At 40.4% G+C, this 25489-nt stretch overlaps 1 long non-coding RNA gene across 1 annotated transcript; it reads left to right on the top strand.

Annotated features, from left to right (window-relative positions):
* The first annotated feature begins 7572 nt into the window (after positions 1-7572).
* Positions 7573-10811, top strand: LOC124301886 (uncharacterized). Its single transcript, XR_006907576.1, has 3 exons — positions 7573-8388; positions 8468-8726; positions 10573-10811. It is a non-coding gene; the product is annotated as an uncharacterized LOC124301886 (long non-coding RNA).
* Positions 10812-25489: the final 14678 nt, after the last annotated feature.

The following is a 25489-nucleotide window of genomic DNA, read 5'->3' as shown; positions in this document are numbered from 1 at the left end:
AATGACTTGCTGGTTTGATCCATCGGCTTATTCGCGCGGCAGATGAAGTTACAAGAATTAACGTATTATAATTCAGTGTATGGAGATTTATCTTTATATTGAGTAAAAATATGCTCGGTATTTTGGGGTGAAAATTCGTCCATTTCTACATCAGGGTTAAATCAAATATCGGCCAATCAACCTCCTCAAGGCCCTCGATAGCGACCCACTCAGTTTGGTGCTAGATTCCACAGTATTCAATGTCAGTTGTCACAAAGAGAGTTCTTTTCCCTTCTCAACTATCTCAGTTTAAATTCAATTAACACCAAACGGCTTCAGATTCATCAGTAAACAGTTTTCACCATCCGTTACGTAACGGAATTCTCGCCGGTAAGTTATATCAACACAAAAAGTTCCTCCCTTCGTTCCCGTAAGCATGACGCAACATGGAATCGAAATATTGGTGAGCTCATTCCCGTGCCGAAAGAGCCTTCTAAGGTAATGGGAATGGGAATCGGAATCGGAATGGGAACGGGAACCGAGCGAATGCACTTCACCCTACCCACGTTCAATTTCACATCGTTGGAAGTGGGCTCGCAGTGCACTTGCAAGTGGTTGCATATTTATGATCACAAACACGCTTTAATTACGACCGGGATCCACCATGGAGCATAAATTCGAGTCCTTAACTCCGGAACGAGGGTCAGGCGACCTTGAGTCCCAAATTCTCTCCGGGTGCTCTGATCAGATAAGCTTGAGGGTTTTTCGGGTAACTAAGCGGTCGTCCGATTGGGATGCGGATACACCGTGTGTAGGGATCTGCAGTTTACATCAAAATTATACCCTTTCAAAAACAACTATTTTAATTAAGGGGAAATTAAACTCTGACCACACGAAAGGCGAAATTTTCCAAAGAACGCCGGTTGTTTCGGGCACAAATGGAGGAAAGGATGGAACTGTTTATCATATTTTTAAATCATACCAATCTTTTGAGAAAGAGAATGGAAATACATACCTCGCTCGATGAATGGTGTGCCGAGTTAAGCACCCGCGTTCACTTGATCCAAAATTAGCTGCGATGTACAGTCGTTGCATAAGTCTGTCATACATTATCCAGCAATCAGCCGAACTGCTCTTGACCTTTCGGAGTCCCCGACATACAAGGTGTTCCGTTACATATTACGCGATACACGTTATATATTCCGAGTCAGAATAAAAACTCGTCGTGAAATCTTGACAAAATTTCGTCTTGGTAGTCTCGTCGAATTCGTAGAACAGGCCAAAGGTAGAAGCACTATCGCTTGTGAACATTATCGTAACGCGAATACAGAAGTGAATCAACAATCTTCAATTTGATTGACTCTCGGACCAAAAGACGAGCTAGTGCTTATCAGTGTGTAACGAAAAAACGGAGGAAATATCATCATGCTTTCACAGAATCGCAGCAGTGATAATTCGCAGCGATTATTATTTTTCGATTGGGTTACAGGTATTCTATTTTATTGAAGATGTGCCAAAATGGCCAGCCGCAATCGGTGAAAAATCGACTGTCCAGATCACGTTGTTCGCTATCGAAGCATTTGTGTAAAATGATGTGCTTTTCTAATTGGAATCCTGACGACGGTTGAGTGTCGGTTCATGCTCCGTTCAGAGAATTTTTACCTGACGTGGCGATACTTTATCTGTAGACGATACCTTTTATACCGAGGACCCTATTTTTCATGCTGTCAAAATTATACAGTGAGTAATATATTGTATCATTTCGCTAAGCCAATCGCGGCGTATGATCATTTCGCACGTGATCTCTGCCCTTCGAAGTTTCATATCTCAAGACGAATTGTCAACGGAGCCGAGATAAAGTTAATTGAAAAATTAACCTCGCCTTACAATCTAGAGACGTAATTAAATTGTGTTCACAGTCAAGTGTAATTATTTTTAAACCATCTTCGCGCATTCGAGAATTTTACAACTTTCGCTTATTGAGTCACCAATGTTTTGATCCTTGCTTCAGTAATCGGGATATTCTCGTGCCTAAATTACGAAAAATAACGTATTCGAAAAATTTTTCTAAACAAATATTCTTCGAACAATGCGGAGGCCGAAAATTGAGGTTCAGCAAGCCAGCGTTTCATAGAATTTGTTAAAATAAAGTTTTCTACCTGACTGAGCACAGGTAATATCAACAAGGTTCTTGAACGCGTCCGTTAAATGCTTTCAAATTTTTCTAACGACTGTGGTTCATAATCGGCATTTTTCAGCTTCTAATTAAGTTCACCGAACGTGAAAAAAAATCTGAAAAAAAGCGTGACGATAGTCTTGGAAGAAATGGCACTTCGTGTATTATACCAATCAAGGTATTACGTTTTAGTGAGATTTCAAGTATTCAAAATGAACCATTAATTGAATTCTCACAATTTATCAGCTCCTATCTTGTCGGAGTGGCGTGGCAAAATGGCTCCGATAACCTCAACAAAAATCCCAGACATCGTCACATATTTCGCTAACTCTGTCTCCCCTCCTCAGAAATTCATCGAAGTCTTCGGGCAATTATTTAATCGTCGATTAGAACTTCAGCGAAACTTATCGCTCATACTTACGTACAGCAGCTGGCTAGTCAGAGTCTCGGTGATCTTATCTCTACCCGTTCTTCGATTCGGACAAGGTTAGACTATTTAAGATTGGAGAAAACAACCGGTATATTCTTCATTTCGGGGAACAAGTGACGCGAAGTTCGCACGCATATCGGATCTGACCAATTGCATTGCCAGTAAAGCGCTTTTCCGATTAATTGTAGACGTAACTGGGAGAAGTTTTATTTTTTATAGCCACCAGAAGAGTCTAGTTAAATGAATATCGTTTTAACGACCCTTCAAGTATTGTTGGAATTACAAGAAAACATTACACAATTACTTCCCATTTAGCCAGATTATGGTTGTAAAGACTAAATTTTTCGGTTATCGCAACGTCAAATCGGTCTGTTTAGTCAACCGTATTTTTTCAGTTGAACAAGACCTTAAAACGAATTTATTGTTTCACTAATATCAAATTATGGCAATGGTTACAAAAAAATATAGTACGAGTGACCGTAATAAAAAGTAACAGTATCACAGACTAGATTTTCTATATAAAGCAAAACTAATTTTCATTTCGTACCCGGAACTACATTTTTTAGTTATGGGTAAAATATGAAAATAGTCAAGTCCCAGCAATGTTACATAATACCGTACAGTAGCCGCGACTGGAAATATCTTTCGGCTTAGAACTAACGATTTATCTGATATTGAGATAAGGAGGAATAAGAAATAAGTTGGAAAGCTTAAGGCTTTTCTGACGTTCTGATCGAGGTACGAATTGTCTCGTGATGGCAAATTGGCGCGTCGAGACTCCCACGATGAGCGTCGAGCTGGGTTGGGCCTAGCTGGGTTGGGTTGGAACCGTTAATCGAGTTACTCCAACTTCCCGGACACAGCGAATTTCACGAGCAATCGTCATATGACAATGACATTGCGACCGTTTCAGTCGAGTCGATTCCCTGCAATTCCGTGCTGATGGACAGCTGCGCGTGCCCGTTATACATGAACTTCATCAGATGCTATCCGGTGTAGCATTACCAGTGATATTAACATTAGAATACGTGGACACACGGGGAACGTCGCGTAACCGCGTCAATGCCATGGAAATGGGTATCTGTTACATTTGCAGTGAACAAACGGGAAAATCAACAAGTTTTAAAGCACCGGTCTCAAGACTTTACGCTGTTTTCGTTGTTTTTGAGAGCAAGAATTTGGAGCATAAAATTTTTTACTTCGGCCAGCAGCTCGTTAATGACCCAGACAAGTTCGCTCCGAATTTACTCGGTTTTTATTGTGGGTTAAATGAAGGCAAATCCGTGAATCAAGCTCCTTCTAAATCGGTCTATTCGATCTCTACTTATTGTGGGACGAAAAATTCACATTTTTATGAGTGACTCAGGACAGGCTCAGCCCGATTTCACATTAAATTCAATAGACCGTAAGTTAGGAAGTACCGCATTGATTCAGGCCAAAATAATCAAAAGTTCTTTCATTCATTCTTGAGGTATCCTGTATCTAAAGACGTCGAGATCCGACAGTGAAAAATCAATGTTTTTTTTTTGTCTGATTATAATAGCTCAGTTAAAAACGTGCACGTCCACGTGATCGAAGATGTCTTCGTAATCATTCTTACCAATGAAAATACCTCCCTGTTTATAATTCCAATTCCATGTATCAAATTATTATTTAAAAATAAGCGAGATGTGCGAGAAGAAGATACGGTATGATATTGGGAACAGTTTTTCAAGTTCAATGTAATAAATTCGCAAATCTTCTCCATTGATTAGAGTGGCAACTGGCTTACGAAAGTTGAGATAGGACACCAAGAGTATTGCAGAAGTATTATCTATGCGATAACCACCGTTCGTTTATATGTACCGGGTGTGCATTTTTATAACAATCTTACCCAGAATATTCCTATATGAATGGCCTTAAACTTCTTGCTGCTTGATCTTCAAATTAGAAAAAATGCGGTCGATGTTTTACAGAAAAATAAGTGGTCCAGCTGCTTTAAAATAGTAACGTGATCTATTCAGAATCACTGAAAATTCCACGGTTAATAGAGTTTTGACAGTGTACGTATACAAGCGACAGTTTTTCAGTATATTAAATCAATCTTCACAAGAAAACTCCATGCGACTCGAAAAATTTCTTGCCTGTCATTCACTCTCCGTTGCACACTCATGTCTGCAATCCATACCCACACACAAATACTTTGAAACCATTAGTGACATCTTGTATCGGGACGCACGGCTCACTCACATGTGTAAATTATTGACCGTAGCGCGAGATCGTCATCAGATTAAGCTTGCTGCCGACGCAGAAGCCTTGAGCAGAGTCATTCGATGTGTTGTAGCGAAATGCGGGTAAATTTGATCGCAATAAACCGCCCGGTGCTAATTAAAACCGAGTATGCAATCCGGGGACGAAGTCCAAGGAAATTAAAAATAACAAGTAAGTTGTCTCCGTAGATTGGGAGGTAGTTTCAAGGTCTTTGGGTCCTTGACCGATCCGAGCCGTCGCAGAGATCTGTACTCATTATCAATAATCTGTATTCTATTGTGTCGAATAGCCCGAGAGGCTGCGGTTCACCGCAGATTGGATCAACGCCCGACATATGCCAAGGTTGTTCAACGTCAGCGACGAGTTTTTATTCCACAATTGTTATTGATGTACGAATATTGCTCTCGATCGATCGGTAAGTCAAGCCTCGCGATCGTGTCTGCGACCGACGACATGTCATATGGCGCATGGCCGCCATGTTTGATTTTAGATGAGGATCGCGCGTTTTAAATATCCAAGAGCACGCTTGACTTTTTGCTGAAACTGAAGGGCACGAATCCTTCTATCCGTGATTGGGAATATATCTGTATCGAAAAAACGGCAGTATTTACTAATGGGAGGTCGAAATGAATCACACAAAACTCGAGGTGAGACTCGAGGCGCGGGACTTTCCCACACTGTGACGCGACAGTTTTGTTTTATCCAGGAACTGTGAGACTGAAAAGCTATAAACTAACTTTATGGCTTAAAACTACACGAAACAAATATCATCGATGTACGAACATATTTACATGTAATAAATGCACATTGGATGTACATCGTAATACGATCACACGTACTGTACGGTCACCTCGCCGCTGTTCTGCCATTTCTTTCAGAATATGCAACGTTCGAGCTCAGGTCGTCTGACACCGCGCTAAAACCGTCCCTAAATATGCAAAGACATGCGTCATCGCTGATCCGAGTGGTACAAAGTATGAATGTCAGGCGTAATGATAATAAATTAAATGAATCTTCGTTGCATCTGATGTTGCACTGTTAAGCCAATCACGTTGTTGATGGATCGCCACGATTCGATTAAAAAAATCGACAGAAAAACGCAGGTAAATATTTCCTCCGGTACTATCTTATGTTATACTCTACGGCTCAGCTTGGTCTAGACGAATTCAACCGTCGAAATGCCCTCGCCACTCATTTTGTGGAATCACTCTCACTTTTACGTCGTCGCGTCGCTTCTACGCAGCCCATATGTGTCTCCGCCTTTTTTATCTCTTACACTCACTTACCTTTATCTTAAATGCCTTCATTATCTTAACTTTGATTTGTATGTGGATTCTGAGACTCGCGTTCTTTACCATGTAGGTTCTTTTTTTTTGCTGCTTGGAACTTTTTTAAATTTTATTGTTCACGTTAGGTAATAATATGCTTCAGGTTTTTCAAATAAGGCGTTTTATTCCCTTTTATCTGCTCCAGCTTCTAATACTTCCACTGTAACCTTTGCAGCAACAATTACATACGTGAGCTTTGAATACGAGTAAGGAATTTTTAGTTTCCTCAGTTCCAGCGATGGCCTCGACAAAGATCTACTTTCCAAGGATACAATGTGCGAACGAACGCGTCCTGGAGAAATTAGAAACTCGGATATCTTGGCCCTGAGGCAAGGATATACCGGGTATTATAGTTTCGAAGAAATAAAAGTAGGTGGTCTGATCATTGTTACGTGGAATCCGTAGCTCGCTCGATCCTTATTGTCATTATTGATGGAGCTTCATCAACAGATTCTTGCGCGCAGATAAACATGGATGAAAACCTGAAAAAAGACCCAATTCCGTTTCTCCAGAATGTAAGATCTCAATTATAAAGCTGCTTCGTTTTGCAATTTGTGTAATGTTTCAGAATATTACGAAAAATGTCATAACCGTATAACTTGTCATACCATATTTTATTAGCATGAGGCAGGCAAATGAAGTCTAAAATCAAACCTATTCTCGTACGATACGAAGATCCTTTTCTTACAAAAATCGGCTTCTCGAATACGGCAAGAAACTGTAAATACGGGCATACCAAAATGAATTAAAAAAATCATAGTGATGGCACGATGTCTTTATCTAACTTCGGAAAATATTTATTATATTTATTCGCAAGATCATGGAGTCTGTTTAAAGATCAAATCGAAACCATAAATATCAACGATCGTTCATCAGACCATTATGAGTTTTCTTCACCTTATACTCATTTAATCAATCACTGCTAGCTCTCAGAGGTAGTAATTCTCATTATGACAGTTCTACTTTCAGACAAAAATGTTATCATACATCGGATGATAAATAATCTTAAGCATTTTTTATTCGAATAATATATATTTTGTCCATTTTTTAACAAATAAGGCATTCCATTTTATAGTTGCAATATTTTTCATTAATGATATTTCCATAAATGCGAACAATCAAAAAATGATGTAAAAATACGATTAACCATATTTGGGATACAAGGTATTGTGTAAATTTTACTTATCTACGAGGATAATAACACTAATAATGATAATAATGATAATAATAACAACAGGATGTCGATTAAACGCACTTATTTGGATGAAATCAAAGCATCTGGAAAAACCTGATGCAGAAATTACCAATCAAGTCCTACCGTCATGAGTCCAGCCATGTGGTAACAAATGATTCATCGAAAAGCTCCCCTCGAGGTCCAGAGTTAAAACGCGACTGCAGAGACGATAAAAGTTGAGCATAAATAATTGTCAGCGGTATTCGGTACCTAGAAAGAGAAAAATGAACAGTCCCGACTTCAGTCCGTAGTATTTGTTTCTGCTGATTAATTTGTTTCGTAATCAATGTAAGCTAGTAGGTGAAAATATACTGCGAACATGCGTGTGTATTAGGTTCGCTCAAACAAGTACGCGTTTCGCGTTTGCCGCTTCTTGCTTGTCGATTTTTTTTCTCCATCTCATACCTTATTCTCACCTTCCGTGAAACTGTACAGTAACTCAGTTTGTCACGAATAAGCGCGAGGCAAGACATCGCGCAAAAAAGTCGCGAGTCTTTGGCCCAGGCCTTGACCGCTGGCCTGATGAATGCCTGCGTACAGTAAGTAACATACGTCTTGAGTCAGTGCTGACGGCAAGTGCAGGCGTCGTAGCTTCAGAGGCTTGTCAGATTTATGCAAAAGGTGTGCATCTCGTGACGACGAGTGACGCAGCATGAGCAGAAAGTTGTTAGCTTTGGTACCGCACGCAGTGTCACCCAGAGGTCTTGGCTTCCTGAAGAGTGTTAAGAAATCAAGCATGGTTCCGGGAATTCGAATACCTTATAGTACCGCGGGTCAGCCGAACTCCGTTAGTCCACCCTGATCATGCATATACAAGTGCGTGGGTTAAGGTAATCGGCTTTTCTACTGACCCTAGGAAACCAGTTTCGGTTTCGACCGAGCCGCACGGGTTTCTTTTACTATCAGAAATATCTATAAACCCATCGCACGACGCCATCTAGCCGTTGAAGATACCCTGCTACAAGAGAGTCGTTTTAATTATTATGAAACAGTAAGTCTTTTACCGTGTTCTTGTTCGTAAATGGCGTCAAAGGTCGCCCTCGATAAGAAGGAACCCGTTTTTGTCTCAGATCCACGTTTTGGCCTCCGACGAGGGACTCCTTCGCGAGACCAGAAGTGGCTGGTTTGTTATTACCTCCAATGAATTATTACGCATGTACAGAACAATCTACGCATCCGAATGACGAGGTTCGTTTTTGTGATCCTATGCTGCCAAGAGAACACAGAAGCCATGATTATATTTCATCTTGCTCTTAAGTTCTGCTCATCTTGAGGTCAAAAAGCGTTGAAGCACAACAAGAGGTACGAGCTACACGCTATTAGTTATAGGTATGTATAAAAGCCCAGTAGCTCGCTTACAGCTATCTGTGGTTCGATGTTCTGACAATGATTCGCCCAAAACTATCAGCAATATAACTTAGTGAACGTATGTCGTGAATGCGAAGCCAGTAAAACGACGTCATTATGCTTATTCTGATTGTCATAACAATCACTGCTGCCGTACGTATGTGTCAAAACTCGAGTCAAAGTCCATTTTGTTTCGATTGCCAGCGAAATGGTATCGAAATTGAACTCATCAAAACAACGGTATGACCATTGGCCGATCGAGAGATACCGCTTAACATGTTTTGGAAATTCAGGACTGATAATAAATCGCATTTCCAGTTTTTCAAGGTCCACGCACATCGCGTCAGGTACTGATTGTTCCTGAACTCTGCTACCAATCTAAATACTCACAGAATTTAAAACAGCTTGCTGTGCGACATTTGAAGACGGTTCAGAGTATTGAGCAATTGTCAACAGTATTTGTACGATCATTCTCAAACGCAGCCGTCTTTGATTAACGAATTTCCAACCCGAAAATGTTCGGTTTTTTCCCTTATGCATTAAAAATTAACACGTGATCGTAAAACTCTTTTGTACTCAAGGTAACTTTTTTGATGTACGGGAGGTTGATATATGGATAACAGTCGTTGGCAGATAATACAGTATATCAGTCATGTCTGAAGCTGGCTCGCCGATCTTGAAACCATACTTGTCTTCAAAAGCTTACGAAATTTGTTTAAAATTCTATCGAAATGCTTAGAATCTTTGAAAATCATTTGTGATCCTTAAAACCTTGTGAAATTGTATGAAATTCTTGAAACTGAATGTGCATAGGGTGATATCATTAAATAATAATTATTGGAAAGCCTACGATGGCTGACAGAATTGCCCTAAACTTTAAAAATTTGTCGAAATCCATTAAGTCTGTTGTAATCTTTCCAAGACTTTCAGGGCTCCGTTTATTCCTCATAATCAAAGTAATAATCACCCAATATTCATTCACCTTAATCCATGATATTCCCAAGTGACCTAACAGTATCCACTGAACCAAGTTTCTGATAATTATCACCTCTCACACGGATATCACGGCATTGCAAAAATTCCGTGTAAGCATGGGTAAGTCAAAAATAAAAGACGAAGTTACCGATGGGTTTCATTTCGCTGAAACTATCAGCAGCTCACCTGCGGAGAGTAGCAAGACCTTTAGCATTGGCAAACCAGGACTTGCATGGGTCGCGCGACTTCTTAAACCTCACCTGACGAGCTTCACTTGGTTCCGTGAGACTCTCCCTACTACATACAGTATATAAAAGCCAGAAGAAACATGTTGGCCACGTTTCCCAGAACTATAAATAACCTCCTGTTCTGGACAGTCTGCGTTAATCTTTGCACAGTCGTTAAATTCGCCAGCTTGTTACTGGCAGATTTTCCATTTCCCTGGCAGCACCGCAAGAATATCCATAATGAGAATCATAGCATCGTTTTCAATTGTGCTTGTCAAAATTTAGTGCAACTACTTACGTGTCACATATCCGAATATTGCATCCTGAATCCGTTATTTACTCGCGTGAATCCGTGTCCATACCCATTAATTTGTATAAAATTTGCATCGACGTGTGTATGGATTTCATGCAAAATTTAAAATCACACTCATAGGTACTCGAACCTTTTTTAATAGGGTGACTATTGAAAATTGTGACTTGGTCAGTTGGTTCTTAATTTTGTTATTATTAATTTATGCTCAGTTTGTTCCGGATCGCGGTACAGTCACCTACGTGAATTGTGTGGGAAAATCCGAAAGTTGTAACTCTAGCGTGATTGAAATCAGGATCATTCTTGCATGTTACAGTGATGACGTAGCTGTACCTGCTCGCCGAGATCAGGAGACGTGTAACGAAAGTTCTACATACGCGAGCGTGACATATATACATATACATGCCCATATAATAAACGTGACGTCGTACCGGTTATTTTGCAGCCTGTCGGTATGTATACGAACATAAACACTGCGAAATGAGCTGATACAATAAAACCATGTACCGTTAAGTGAAAAAAAAAAAAAAATTAAACTCAGAATATATCATTACTTGTGCACTGTCGAAAATATTTCAAGTTTTTCAAGTTTTAATCAAAACTGGCGAAATATGCTACAATTATGCCAAGTTTTTTTAGACACATTATCAATCAAATGCGTCATGCGATCGTATAACTGTTGAGATTGTACGAATTTTTGTGAGGTGAAAACTTGCGACAGTTTTAATACCTACTATTAAACGGTTCGGAAAATCACGTATTTAGTAAATAGTCATCAGATATGTTTCAAGAGGATCGAATGTGTCTGTACAATAGTCTAGAACTTCACACATGTTTATTTACCTATTCATAAGCACAAGTAGTAGGTATTTTTTTTCAGTTTTAACAAATCCACTTGTAATACGTGATTTCAAAATGTGAGATTCCATAATACGAAAAAAATGTGAATGACAAACAAATGAATATTTTTCACTCCTATAATTCGCGTTTCTCGACTCGGGAACAAAAAAGCAATTAAGTAATCTTTGTTAAACGTAAGGCTGCAGGTTTGCAAAACCGTGGCACCAAGAGTATAGAAACTGCAGATGTACCGTGGAGCTAGGATTCTCTGTGGATTGTCATATTTCTTTAGAAAGCTGTGTATCATTGCAACACAAGTCTCTGGGTGAGTAGCATAAGTATAGGTATAGGTCTCCACCTCTCAGCAATACGTAATGCGAAGGAAGATATACACTGTAATATACGTACGATACGTTACGTTACATTGCGGCAACGAGGCGCCGATCTGTACGCGCAATATTATTTCTTCTAGCGCGAGCGAAACCTCGAAGTCCGTTTGAGAAAATAGATATTTTTAAATTACAGTGCGATCAACGCCGTCGATTACCTGTAACTTGTTTTACTGCCTAGTCATTCGATGCTTGTGTGTGATACGATGAACCTGAATTGCGTGAATTAAACTCCGTTTCGAAAAGTCGAATTGCCCGTTTCTTGACTGAACAATTTATTTCCGCTCAGTAAATCTGTGACTAGATGTGAGGGGTACGCGTAATTTTTCCGGGAACTCGTGCTCGCGTAGATACGGGAAAAGCAAACAACTGTCGCGTTATCTGATAACTGCGATAACGCCTGATAACGGGGACGAATTGGATACATTTTTAACGCACGAGTGCAAAGACGCGCGCAATAAAAAGAGACCCTCTAAGCCTCGGAAATCTTCGTCACTCTCCCACGCTTAATTGATTCAAATGTTTCCCGGGTAATGTTCTCGGCTAACTTTATACGGACGTACCGACAATGGCTTAACTACGGCGATGACTAAAGAATACAAAGACGGTTATCCCTGGGTAAATTTTAGTGACCAGTTTTCGGCGGGCAAGTGGGCCCAGGTGGGCCTGGGAGCGTAGGAGGGCTCTGCTCTATCGATTCTACCTAACGAGCCTGTACCGACATTCGTACCAGCCAAAGTACTGTCGGTACTGTCGGTCGGAAAGCTTGAGATTGAGCCGGTACAAAGTGAGTACGTAAGATTACTTGCCGACTGCGACATAGAAATGTCGATCGGCTCGATTATCCCCGTGGAAAGATGCGTAACCGCGTCCACCGCCAACTACCCCCAACTACCCCCGAGCACCGCCAACTACCGTCAACCACCTCCGATCACCTCCGACCACCTTTGTCGTCCTCGTCTTCCTCCTCCACCCCCTCGTCGGCCTCCTCGTCATCGTCCTCCTCGACCACCTTCGATCACCTCCAACCACCTCCAAACACCTCATACTACCTCCAACCACCTCCTACCAGTTGCTGGCTGCATTCACCTTCCGAGTAACACAGTCTTCGCAATGGTAAGCCCAAGCCAGTACTTGGCCTGTGTGTACTTAACGACTTGTCGGCGATACAAGAAATTAATAATGAGAATAAATTTCTTCCATAATTCGTAGCAAAACAGTGATTTAATTAAAGTATAGATACCCGAGAGAAGAATGTATATATATAGATCATAAATAATAATAGATCAAATGTAATAATGATGCAGAGACCAACAAGTAGATAAGTATCTATACGCGGTCCACGTACGATATTAATATAAATGGTCCATTTACGATTAATACGTAATGCATACTATAAATTTTATAATTTTCCAGGAGACAAACTAGATTACCACCAACGATACGTCTATAATATGAAAATATAAGAATTATTCATTTCGAAATGGGATTCTATTCGACACGTGCTCGATGTATTCCATGAAATTATTATTCATAATTATTCCAACAACTTTTCATTTGCTCTCTCGATGTTGAATTTTCGAAGGCATAGAATCCAAACGCTGTTTTAGCTAGTCGCAAGTGAAGTATCTATCTACGTTGGGTAGATCAGCAGAATTGTTTTTCGAAAAGTGTTCGGATGGAAAAAAATTCAGAGTAACTGTAATACATCACGGATGAGCTAATTTTGATCCAGATGAAATGGGATGCTCCGTATGTATGAGACAGTACTTAACGCAGTGTTCTGATTTAAAGGCCTAAAAGGGTGACTGTTGGCGATTTTTTTTGACAGGGACAGAAAATACGAAGCTTCTTGAAACTTCGAGTTTATTTTAACACACATTTAAAAGGTACGAGCAAAAATTGTTATCATCCAACTGTCGCAGAACGGCAGCGTTATTAGCTAACCCGTTAACTGAAGAATATCTTGAGTCAACGGCTGACAACCGAAGGGCCTAGCCGCTTGAGTCTGGAATCGGCAGGAATGATAAAGTGCGTATTTCTTGTCTGAAATGTAAAGACTAAAGTCATCATACATCATACATCATACATCATACATAGTATTAAAGTTCGAAACCAAATTTTGGATGTTCGGATGTTCAGAAAGTGACGTCACCCAAAATTTTTTCTCTCTTGATCTATATGGACGAAAATCAGTTGGCCGCATTGCTCAGTCTGGAAACAACCACGCAGTAGAGCGGACGTATGAGAATCGCGCTCCGCAAATTTCGAGTACCGGGTTCTCTACCTCCTGGATCCTGCGCTCCGGGTCCGTTTCCTGGTGAAACTCGACTTCCAGAACAAGCGCTCCGTAGTTTCTGTGTCCAAGGTCCACTACCTGGTGCAACTCGACTTCAGGGACAAGCGCTCCGTAGTTTCTGCGTCCAAGGTCCACTACCTGGTGCAACTCGACTTCAGGAACAAGTGCTCCGTAGTTTCTGCGCTCCTAGTCCACTACCTGGTGAAACTCGACTTCAGGGACAAGTACTCCGTAGTTTCTGCGCTCCTGGTCCACTACCTGGTGAAACTCGACTTCCAGAACAAGCGCTCCGTAGTTTCTGCGTCCAAGGTCCACTACCTGGTGCAACTCGACTTCAGGGACAAGTGCTCCGTAGTTTCTGCGCTCCTGGTCCACTACCTGGTGAAACTCGACTTCAGGGACAAGTGCTCCGTACTTTCTACGCTCCAGGTCCGCTACCTGGTGAAGCTTGAATTTCAGGAAAAGCGCTCCATGGTTCCAGCGCTCCAGGTCCGCTACCTGATTAAACTCGACTCTCTGAGGACAAGGAAGACAAGAACAAGGTGGACGAAGAGAACGAAGATTTCTGCACGGTGAGTATAACATTTTTCTACTATTCAATGGCAATTGTGATTTTATTCTATCCAAAATTTTTGAACTTGTTATGTTTACAATAAATTATTTCAATTCATATTTCGCCCAAGTCGTAATTCAGTAGCTATCATCGTGCTAGTAAAATTTCTATAATTTTTTCTAATTTGCTCATAATCTTCTTGGTAAAATCTGTCCATAAAAAAATGATATTATTTGTTACACAATATTTTTGATGTGTTAAAATACTGAAAATATTTATTACTATTCCATGTATAACCCGAGGTCGTTATCGGAGGGTGTTAGAGGTGGTCTGAGGTGGACAAAAAGAAGGACGAGGAAGACGTGGAGAACAAGGTGGGGGAGGAGAACATTTTTATAATATCTGATGGCAATTGTAATTATATTTCATCTAAAATATTTCAAACTTGTCATGTACATAATGAATTATTTCAATTTATTTTTCCCGAAGCACATATTCAGTAGCTTTGAATGCGCTAATAAAATTTATTATATAATTGATTAGTTTATTAATTACATTAATCCTTACACAATATTTTTGATGTGTTCATATACTGAAAATATTTATTACTATTGAAGGTACAACCCAAGGTGGTTATCGGTGGTCGTTGGAGGTGGTCGGAGGTGGACGAGGAGGAGGACGAGGAAGACGAGGATTTGTGCTCGGTGAGTAAAACATTTTTATAATATTTGATGGCAATTGTAATTATATTTCATCTAAAATATTTCAAACTTGTCATGTTTACAATAAATTATTTCAATTCATTTTTTGTGCAAGCACATATTTAGTAGCTCATGAAATTTATTACGTATTAATAGATTATTCAATTATATTAATCCTTACATAATACTTTTGATGTGTTCTTGTACTGAAAATATTTATTACTATTCCAGTTATAACCCGAGGTGGTTAGCAGTGGTCGTCGGGGGTGGTTGGCGGTGGTTGGAGGTGGTCGAGCTGGACGAGATGGAGGACGAGGATTCGTGCTCGGTGAGTTTAACATTTTTACAATATTTGATGAAGTAGAATCAGCATCAGGAGTAGGATCAGGGGAAGATGTAGAAATAGGAGTAGAAGTAGGAGTAGTGGTAGGAATAGGACTCGGAGTAGGAATATGAGTAGAAGTAGGAATAGTAGGAGTTGGAGTGGGATTAGGAGTAGGAGTAGTAGTCGTAGTAGGAGTAGGAGTAGGAGCAGAGGTAGGTAGGACGGGGTGGGTCGTGTGAGGGAAGGGGAGGGGTGGGAAGGGAATATTATCATATCAAGTTATCAGTAATAAGCAATTGCGGGTAAAATATTAGCTTACTTTTGTAAGTATTTATGAATATAGCCTCTATGAATATTCATTGTTGATATATAAGGTCTGGCAACGTACCTACTTTCTGTAAGAGATGTTGAAGATTTTTAACATAATGATGTTTCAGTTCTGTGCCCCACCTAGTGATCCACTAGTACATATCCTCCGACGTGACATCGCTGTGCTACGTATAAAGAAGAAAAGATTGATTAAGATGCAAATTGCTCCTCTCTTCTTGCCATTGTGCTTTCAGCCATTGTTGTGCCGTGTGTTTAAAATTTAGGACAGTATATAATATAGAATAACAGGTACAGCTACGAATATAACACTACAATAAATCTCATAGAAATGAGCTTTCATTGAGATTTCTCTGTATTTATAACTCGACGCGAGTAGGCAAAAATCAATGTAATGCCATCTGTAAAGTAATTGGACTCGTATTTGCACTACGAGAACTCGTTGGGCATTTTGCGGTGAAATTTGAAAAATTGTTGTACAAGAAATTAAATAACTATAAAAATGGAGAAATAATATTATCTCTAATAGTGAATGTAGCTAATACAGCTTTAACCGTATATTGATTATGTTAATGATCTATTGTGACAAGATCGAAATTAGATAAGCTCTCTAAATACTCTTTTCTAGACTATTAATATATATTATGTATATGTAAATGTGTATTTCTTCAGTTTATACAATCACTGCACTAGGATTACCCTTGCCACGTTTTATGGTGCGCTTGTGTAATTTGTATATTATTAACCTTACGTTTTACTCTATTTGTGACAAGTTGTGAGTGTTTCTAATTTCTTGGCAATTATTTATGTACATGTATGTGTATATACTAGAGTGTCCCAAAATAACCGACTATTTTTTTTTTTCAAAGAACATTGAAAAATCGTCAGAGTATCTCTAGAAAATGACCCTGTGAAAATATAAGCTCTTAATATTAATATTTAGAGGTGGCGATTTGTAATTTTCCATTTCCCATTTAAATAACATGGGAAAATTTTTTTTTGAACTTTGGAATTTTGTGATGGGATAACGAGCTACTTCATACGTATGACAAAATCAGGTCTTATAGGAAATTTGATGCTCTACAAAAAAGATCTGATTGACATTTTGCGTAAATCCAGCCGTTTCAAAAATATCGAGCCTCAAACTTCGGACTGTTTGAAATTATGCTTTTTTTTTCGTAAATACAACTACTATATTATATTAATAATTTCGGATCTGCATTCCGTCAAATATATGCATATATTTATTGTTCAGTTGATAATTCTGGGTTTATAATACATATAAATTAATTTTTGTTGTATTTGCGAAAAAAAAGCATAATTTTAAACAGTCCGAAGTTTAAGGCTCGATATTTTTGAAACGGCTGGATTTACGCAAAATGTCAATCAGATCTTTTTTGTAGAGCATCAAATTTCCTATAAGACCTGATTTTGTCATACGTATGAAGTGGCTCGTTATCCCATCACAAAATTCCAAAGTTCAAAAAAAAATTTTCCCATGTTATTTAAATGGGAAATGGAAAATTACAAATCGCCACCTCTAAATATTAATATTAGGAGCTTATATTTTCACAGGGTCATTTTCTAGAGATACTCTGACGATTTTTCAATGTTCTTTGAAAAAAAAAAATAGTCGGTTTTTTTGGGACACTCTAGTATATATGTATATGTATACTTATGCATGTGTATATACATATGTACACATATTTAAAACTAGATTTTTACAATAAACACAGAGGTTTTAGTATATTCACATACGGATTTCTGTGTATAGGTATACTTGAACTAAAATATCCTTATCTCTAATACGGAGTTCTTCGTAATTCGCATTTGTTCTTGTAACCCAATGTCCTACATACGATGGCAAAAATCGAGATCCAACTTAACTGAGTCTCAAAGCTCTGTTGACATAAAAGCAGCTATTTGATAGAAATTATAGTTTATAGTTTACACAGCCCATTGCATGATATTTCATTACAAATACATATGTTTCAATGTATTTAGGAATAATTTATCAAATATACGATAAAATTGATGCACCGGATCATCGTCGACTTTAACTTTTGAAATGTCCTACCATTTCCAAACACCTCCAACCATCCTATTTACCTATATTACCAGAATAGCTATGATATGAAAAGAGAAGAATTATTCATTTCGAAATGGGATTCTATTCGACGCGCGCTCGATGTATTCCATAACATTAGTATTCATAATTATTCCAACAACTTTTCATTTGCTCTCTCGATCTTGAATTTTCATAGGATTAGAATCGAAACGTTGTTTTAGCTGGTCGCAAGTGAAGTATCTGCGTTGGCTGGAGGAGCAGAATTGTTTTTCGAAAAGTATTCGGATGGAAAAAAATTCAGAGTAACTGTAATACATCACGGATGCGTTAATTTTGAACGAGATGAAACGGATGCTTCGTATATGAGACAGTATTTAACGCTGCGTAGTGATTTAAAGACCTAGAAAGGTGAAAGGGAGAGAAAAAACGACGCTTCTTGACATTTCGAGTTTATTTTAACACACATTTGAAAGATACGAGCGAAATTTTTCATCATCCAACTGTCGCAGAACGGCAGCGTTATTAGCCCACCCGTTCACTGAAGAATATATCTTGAGTCAACGGCTGACCATCGAAGGGCCTGGCCGCTTGAGCCTGGAATCGGTAGGAGAGATAAAGTGTGTATTTCTTGTATGAAATGTGAAAGCTAAAATCATTATACATCATATCATATCATCATACCTCATACATCATACATCATACATCATACATCATACATCATACATCATACATCACACATCATACATCATCATACCTAGTATTACAGTTCGAAACCAGAGTTTGAATTTTCGGATGTTCGGAAAGTGACGTCACCAATCTAAAATCGGCTAGCCGAGTTCCTCAGTCTGGTAACAACCGCGCAGTGGAGCGGACGGTTGAGAGTCGCGCTCCGCAAATTTCGAGTACCGGGTTCTCAACCTCCCGGATCCCGCGCTTCGTGTCCGCTACGTATTTCGAGTACCGGGTTCTCAACCTCCCGGATCCCGCGCTTCGGGTCCGCTACGCGGTGAAACTCGACTTCCAGGATAAGCGCTCCGTGGTTCCTGGTTCATGTTTACAATAAATTATTTCAATTCGTTTTTCGCGCAACCCCAAATTCGGTAGCTGTCAGTCCGCTAATAAAATTTCTCGACTTCCAGGACAAGCGCTCCGTGGTTTCTGTTTCATGTTGACAATAAATTATTTCAATTCGTTTTTCGCGCAACCCTAAATTCGGTAGCTGTCAGTCCGCTAATAAAATTTCTCGACTTCCAGGATAAGCGCTCCGTGGTTCCTGGTTCATGTTGACAATAAATTATTTCAATTCGTTTTTCGCGCAACCCCAAATTCGGTAGCTGTCAGTCCGCTAATAAAATTTCTCGACTTCCAGGATAAGCGCTCCGTGGTTCCTGGTTCATGTTTACAATAAATTATTTCAATTCGTTTTTCGCGCAACCCCAAATTCGGTAGCTGTCAGTCCGCTAATAAAATTTCTCGACTTCCAGGATAAGCGCTCCGTGGTTCCTGGTTCATGTTTACAATAAATTATTTCAATTCGTTTTTCGCGCAACCCCAAATTCGGTAGCTGTCAGTCCGCTCATAAAATTTCTCGACTTCCAGGATAAGCGCTCCGTGGTTCCTGTTTCACGTTGACAATAAATTATTTCAATTCGTTTTTCGCGCAACCCCAAATTCGGTAGCTGTCAGTCCGCTAATAAAATTTCTCGACTTCCAGGACAAGCGCTCCGTGGTTCCTGTTTCATGTTGACAATAAATTATTTCAATTCGTTTTTCGCGCAACCCCGAATTCGGTAGCTGTCAGTCCGCTAATAAAATTTCTCGACTTCCAGGATAAGCGCTCCGTGGTTCCTGGTTCACGTTTACAATAAATTATTTCAATTCGTTTTTCGCGCAACCCCAAATTCGGTAGCTGTCAGTCCGCTAATAAAATTTCTCGACTTCCAGGATAAGCGCTCCGTGGTTCCTGGTTCATGTTGACAATACATTATTTCAATTCGTTTTTCGCGCAACCCCAAATTCGGTAGCTGTCAGTCCGCTAATAAAATTTCTCGACTTCCAGGACAAGCGCTCCGTGGTTCCTGGTTCATGTTGACAATAAATTATTTCAATTCGTTTTTCGCGCAACCCCAAATTCGGTAGCTGTCAGTCCGCTAATAAAATTTCTCGACTTCCAGGACAAGCGCTCCGTGGTTCCTGGTTCATGTTGACAATAAATTATTTCAATTCGTTTTTCGCGCAACCCCAAATTCAGTAGCTGTCAGTCCGCTAATAAAATTTCTCGACTTCCAGGATAAGCGCTCCGTGGTTCCTGGTTCACGTTTACAATAAATTATTTCAATTCGTTTTTCGCGCAACCCCAAATTCGGTAGCTGTCAGTCCGCTAATAAAATTTCTCGACTTCCAGGATAAGCGCTCCGTGGTTCCTGGTTCACGTTTACAATAAATTATTTCAATTCGTTTTTCGCGCAACCCCAAATTCGGTAGCTGTCAGTCCGCTAATAAAATTTCTCGACTTCCAGGACAAGCGCTCCGTGGTTCCTGTTTCATGTTGACAATAAATTATTTCAATTCGTTTTTCGCGCAACCCCAAATTCGGTAGCTGTCAGTCCGCTAATAAAATTTCTCGACTTCCAGGATAAGCGCTCCGTGGTTCCTGGTTCATGTTGACAATAAATTATTTCAATTCGTTTTTCGCGCAACCCCAAATTCGGTAGCTGTCAGTCCGTTAATAAAATTTCTCGGCTTCCAGGATAAGCGCTCCGTGGTTCCTGGTTCATGTTGACAATAAATTATTTCAATTCGTTTTTCGCGCAACCCCAAATTCGGTAGCTGTCAGTCCGCTAATAAAATTTCTCGACTTCCAGGATAAGGTTGCTGGGTGAGTAAAACACTTTTACAATATTTGATGGCAATTGTAATTATATTTCATCTGAAATATTACAAACTTGTCACGTTTACAGTAAATTATTTCAATTCATTTTTCGTGCAAGCACATATTCAGTAGCTATGAATAATCTTGTACAATTTATTATCTTGTCAATTAATTGATTAATTACATTAATCCTTAAACAATATTTTTGATGTGTTCCTATACTAAAGATATTCATTACTATTCCAGGTATTACCCAAGGTGGTCGGAGGTGGACGAGGAGGAAGACGAGCTGGACGAGGAGGAGGACCAGGTGGACGAGGAAGAGGACGAGGTGGACGAGGAGGAGGCGGGGTCGGCCGTGGGAGAGGACCTCTCCTCTCCTCAGAGGAGGGGAGGGGGAGGGGCAGGGAAGGGGGAGCGGTGGGCGGGTAGGGGGGAGGGGGAGGGGGAGGGGGGAGGGGGGAGGGGGGAGGGGGGAGGGGGGAGGGGGGAGGGGGGAGGGGGGAGGGGGGGAGGGGGGGGAGGGGCGGGAGGGAGGGAGGGAGGGCGGGAGGGCGGGAGGGCGGGAGGGCGGGAGGGAGGGAGGGAGGGAGGGAGGGCGGGAGGGAGAGAGTGGAGGACGGATGTCAATGCGAGTTAAAGTTAATAGAGCAAAACACCCCCCCGCCCGCCCCTTCCCTTTCCCGCCCTCCCTCCCTTCCCGCCCTCCCTCCCTCCCACCCTCCCTCCTTCCCTCCCTCCCCACCCCTTCCCTTCCCTCCCCCCCCCCCCTTCCCTTCCCCCCGTCCCTTCCCTTCCCTTCCCCCTCCCCGCCCACCTCTCCCCCTTCCCTGCCCCTGCCCCTCCCCCTCCCCTCCTCTGAGGAGAGGAGAGGTCCTCTCCCACGACCCACCCCGCCTCCTCCTCGTCCACCTCGTCCTCCTCCTCGTCCACCTGGTCCTCCTCCTCGTCCAGCTCGTCCTCCTCCTCGTCCACCTCCGCCACCTCGGGTAATACCTGGAATAGTAATGAATATTTTTAGTATAGGAACACATCAAAAATATTGTGTATGGATTAATGTAATTAATCAATTAATTAATAATATAATAAATTGTACAAGATTATTCATAGCTACTGAATATGTGCTTGCACGAAAAATGAATTGAAATAATTTATTGTAAACGTGACAAGTTTGTAATATTTCAGATGAAATATAATTACAATTGCCATCAAATATTATAAAAGTGTTTTACTCACCCAGCACAAATCCTCGTCCTCCTCGTCCTCCTCCTCGTCCACCTCCGACCACCACCACCTCAGGTTATACCTTGAATAGTAATAAATATTTTCAGTATAAGAACACATCGAAAATATTGTATAAGGATTAATATAATTGAGTAATTGATCAAATAATTAATTAATAATATAATAAATTGTATAAGCTTATTCGCAGCTACTGAATTTGTGCTTGCACGAAAAATGAATTAAAATAATTTATTGTAAAGGTGACAAGTTTGTAATATTTCAGATGAAATATAATTACAATTGCCATCAAATATTATAAGAATATTAAATAATTAAATAATAATATAATAAATTGTATAAGATTATCCATAGCTACTAAATATGTGCTTGCACGAAAAATGAATTGAAATAATTTATTGTAAACGTGACAAGTTTGTAATGTTTCAGATGAAATATAATTACAATTGCCATCAAATACTATAAAAGTGTTTTACTCACCCAGCAACCTTATCCTGGAAGTCGAGAAATTTTATTAGCGGACTGACAGCTACCGAATTTGGGGTTGCGCGAAAAACGAATTGAAATAATTTATTGTCAACATGAAACAGGAACCACGGAGCGCTTGTCCTGGAAGTCGAGAAATTTTATTAGCGGACTGACAGCTACCGAATTTGGGGTTGCGCGAAAAACGAATTGAAATAATTTATTGTCAACATGAAACAGGAACCACGGAGCGCTTGTCCTGGAAGTCGAGAAATTTTATTAGCGGACTGACAGCTACCGAATTTGGGGTTGCGCGAAAAACGAATTGAAATAATTTATTGTAAACGTGAACCAGGAACCACGGAGCGCTTATCCTGGAAGTCGAGAAATTTTATTAGCGGACTGACAGCTACTGAATTTGGGGTTGCGCGAAAAACGAATTGAAATAATTTATTGTAAACATGAACCAGGAACCACGGAACGCTTATCCTGGAAGTCGAGAAATTTTATTAGCGGACTGACAGCTACCGAATTTGGGGTTGCGCGAAAAACGAATTGAAATAATTTATTGTCGACATGAACCAGGAACCACGGAGCGCTTGTCCTGGAAGTCGAGAAATTTTATTAGCGGACTGACAGCTACCGAATTTGGGGTTGCGCGAAAAACGAATTGAAATAATCTATTGTCAACATGAACCAGGAACCACGGAGCGCTTATCCTGGAAGCCGAGAAATTTTATTAACGGACTGACAGCTACCGAATTTGGGGTTGCGCGAAAAACGAATTGAAATAATTTATTGTCAACATGAACCAGGAACCACGGAGCGCTTATCCTGGAAGTCGAGAAATTTTATTAGCGGACTGACAGCTACCGAATTTGGGGTTGCGCGAAAAACGAATTGAAATAATTTATTGTCAACATGAAACAGGAACCACGGAGCGCTTGTCCTGGAAGTCGAGAAATTTTATTAGCGGACTGACAGCTACCGAATTTGGGGTTGCGCGAAAAACGAATTGAAATAATTTATTGTAAACGTGAACCAGGAACCACGGAGCGCTTATCCTGGAAGTCGAGAAATTTTATTAGCGGACTGACAGCTACCGAATTTGGGGTTGCGCGAAAAACGAATTGAAATAATTTATTGTAAACATGAACCAGGAACCACGGAGCGCTTATCCTGGAAGTCGAGAAATTTTATTAGCGGACTGACAGCTACCGAATTTGGGGTTGCGCGAAAAATGAATTGAAATAATTTATTGTAAACATGAACCAGGAACCACGGAGCGCTTGTCCTGGAAGTCGAGAAATTTTATTAGCGGACTAACAGCTACCGAATTTGGGGTTGCGCGAAAAACGAATTGAAATAATTTATTGTAAACGTGAACCAGGAACCACGGAGCGCTTATCCTGGAAGTCGAGAAATTTTATTAGCGGACTGACAGCTACTGAATTTGGGGTTGCGCGAAAAACGAATTGAAATAATGTATTGTCAACATGAACCAGGAACCACGGAGCGCTTGTCCTGGAAGTCGAGAAATTTTATTAGCGGACTGACAGCTACCGAATTTGGGGTTGCGCGAAAAACGAATTGAAATAATGTATTGTCAACGTGAACCAGGAACCACGGAGCGCTTATCCTGGAAGTCGAGAAATTTTATTAGCGGACTGACAGCTACCGAATTTGGGGTTGCGCGAAAAACGAATTGAAATAATTTATTGTCAACATGAACCAGGAACCACGGAGCGCTTGTCCTGGAAGTCGAGAAATTTTATTAGCGGACTGACAGCTACCGAATTTGGGGTTGCGCGAAAAACGAATTGAAATAATTTATTGTCAACGTGAAACAGGAACCACGGAGCGCTTATCCTGGAAGTCGAGAAATTTTATGAGCGGACTGACAGCTACCGAATTTGGGGTTGCGCGAAAAACGAATTGAAATAATTTATTGTAAACATGAACCAGGAACCACGGAGCGCTTATCCTGGAAGTCGAGAAATTTTATTAGCGGACTGACAGCTACCGAATTTGGGGTTGCGCGAAAAATGAATTGAAATAATTTATTGTAAACATGAACCAGGAACCACGGAGCGCTTATCCTGGAAGTCGAGAAATTTTATTAGCGGACTAACAGCTACCGAATTTGGGGTTGCGCGAAAAACGAATTGAAATAATTTATTGTCAACATGAACCAGGAACCACGGAGCGCTTATCCTGGAAGTCGAGAAATTTTATTAGCGGACTGACAGCTACCGAATTTAGGGTTGCGCAAAAAACGAATTGAAATAATTTATTGTCAACATGAAACAGAAACCACGGAGCGCTTGTCCTGGAAGTCGAGAAATTTTATTAGCGGACTGACAGCTACCGAATTTGGGGTTGCGCGAAAAACGAATTGAAATAATTTATTGTAAACATGAACCAGGAACCACGGAGCGCTTATCCTGGAAGTCGAGTTTCACCGCGTAGCGGACCCGAAGCGCGGGATCCGGGAGGTTGAGAACCCGGTACTCGAAATACGTAGCGGACACGAAGCGCGGGATCCGGGAGGTTGAGAACCCGGTACTCGAAATTTGCGGAGCGCGACTCTCAACCGTCCGCTCCACTGCGCGGTTGTTACCAGACTGAGGAACTCGGCTAGCCGATTTTAGATTGGTGACGTCACTTTCCGAACATCCGAAAATTCAAACTCTGGTTTCGAACTGTAATACTAGGTATGATGATGTATGATGTGTGATGTATGATGTATGATGTATGATGTATGATGTATGATGTATGATGTATGAGGTATGATGATATGATATGATGTATAATGATTTTAGCTTTCACATTTCATACAAGAAATACACACTTTATCTCTCCTACCGATTCCAGGCTCAAGCGGCCAGGCCCTTCGATGGTCAGCCGTTGACTCAAGATATATTCTTCAGTGAACGGGTGGGCTAATAACGCTGCCGTTCTGCGACAGTTGGATGATGAAAAATTTCGCTCGTATCTTTCAAATGTGTGTTAAAATAAACTCGAAATGTCAAGAAGCGTCGTTTTTTCTCTCCCTTTCACCTTTCTAGGTCTTTAAATCACTACGCAGCGTTAAATACTGTCTCATATACGAAGCATCCGTTTCATCTCGTTCAAAATTAACGCATCCGTGA

This window comes from Neodiprion virginianus, chromosome 4, assembly GCF_021901495.1.
Source record: "Neodiprion virginianus isolate iyNeoVirg1 chromosome 4, iyNeoVirg1.1, whole genome shotgun sequence".
Lineage (NCBI taxonomy): Eukaryota > Metazoa > Arthropoda > Insecta > Hymenoptera > Diprionidae > Neodiprion > Neodiprion virginianus.
The sequence above is the reverse complement of the archived record's forward strand: the minus strand, read 5'-3'. Positions and strand labels throughout refer to the sequence as shown.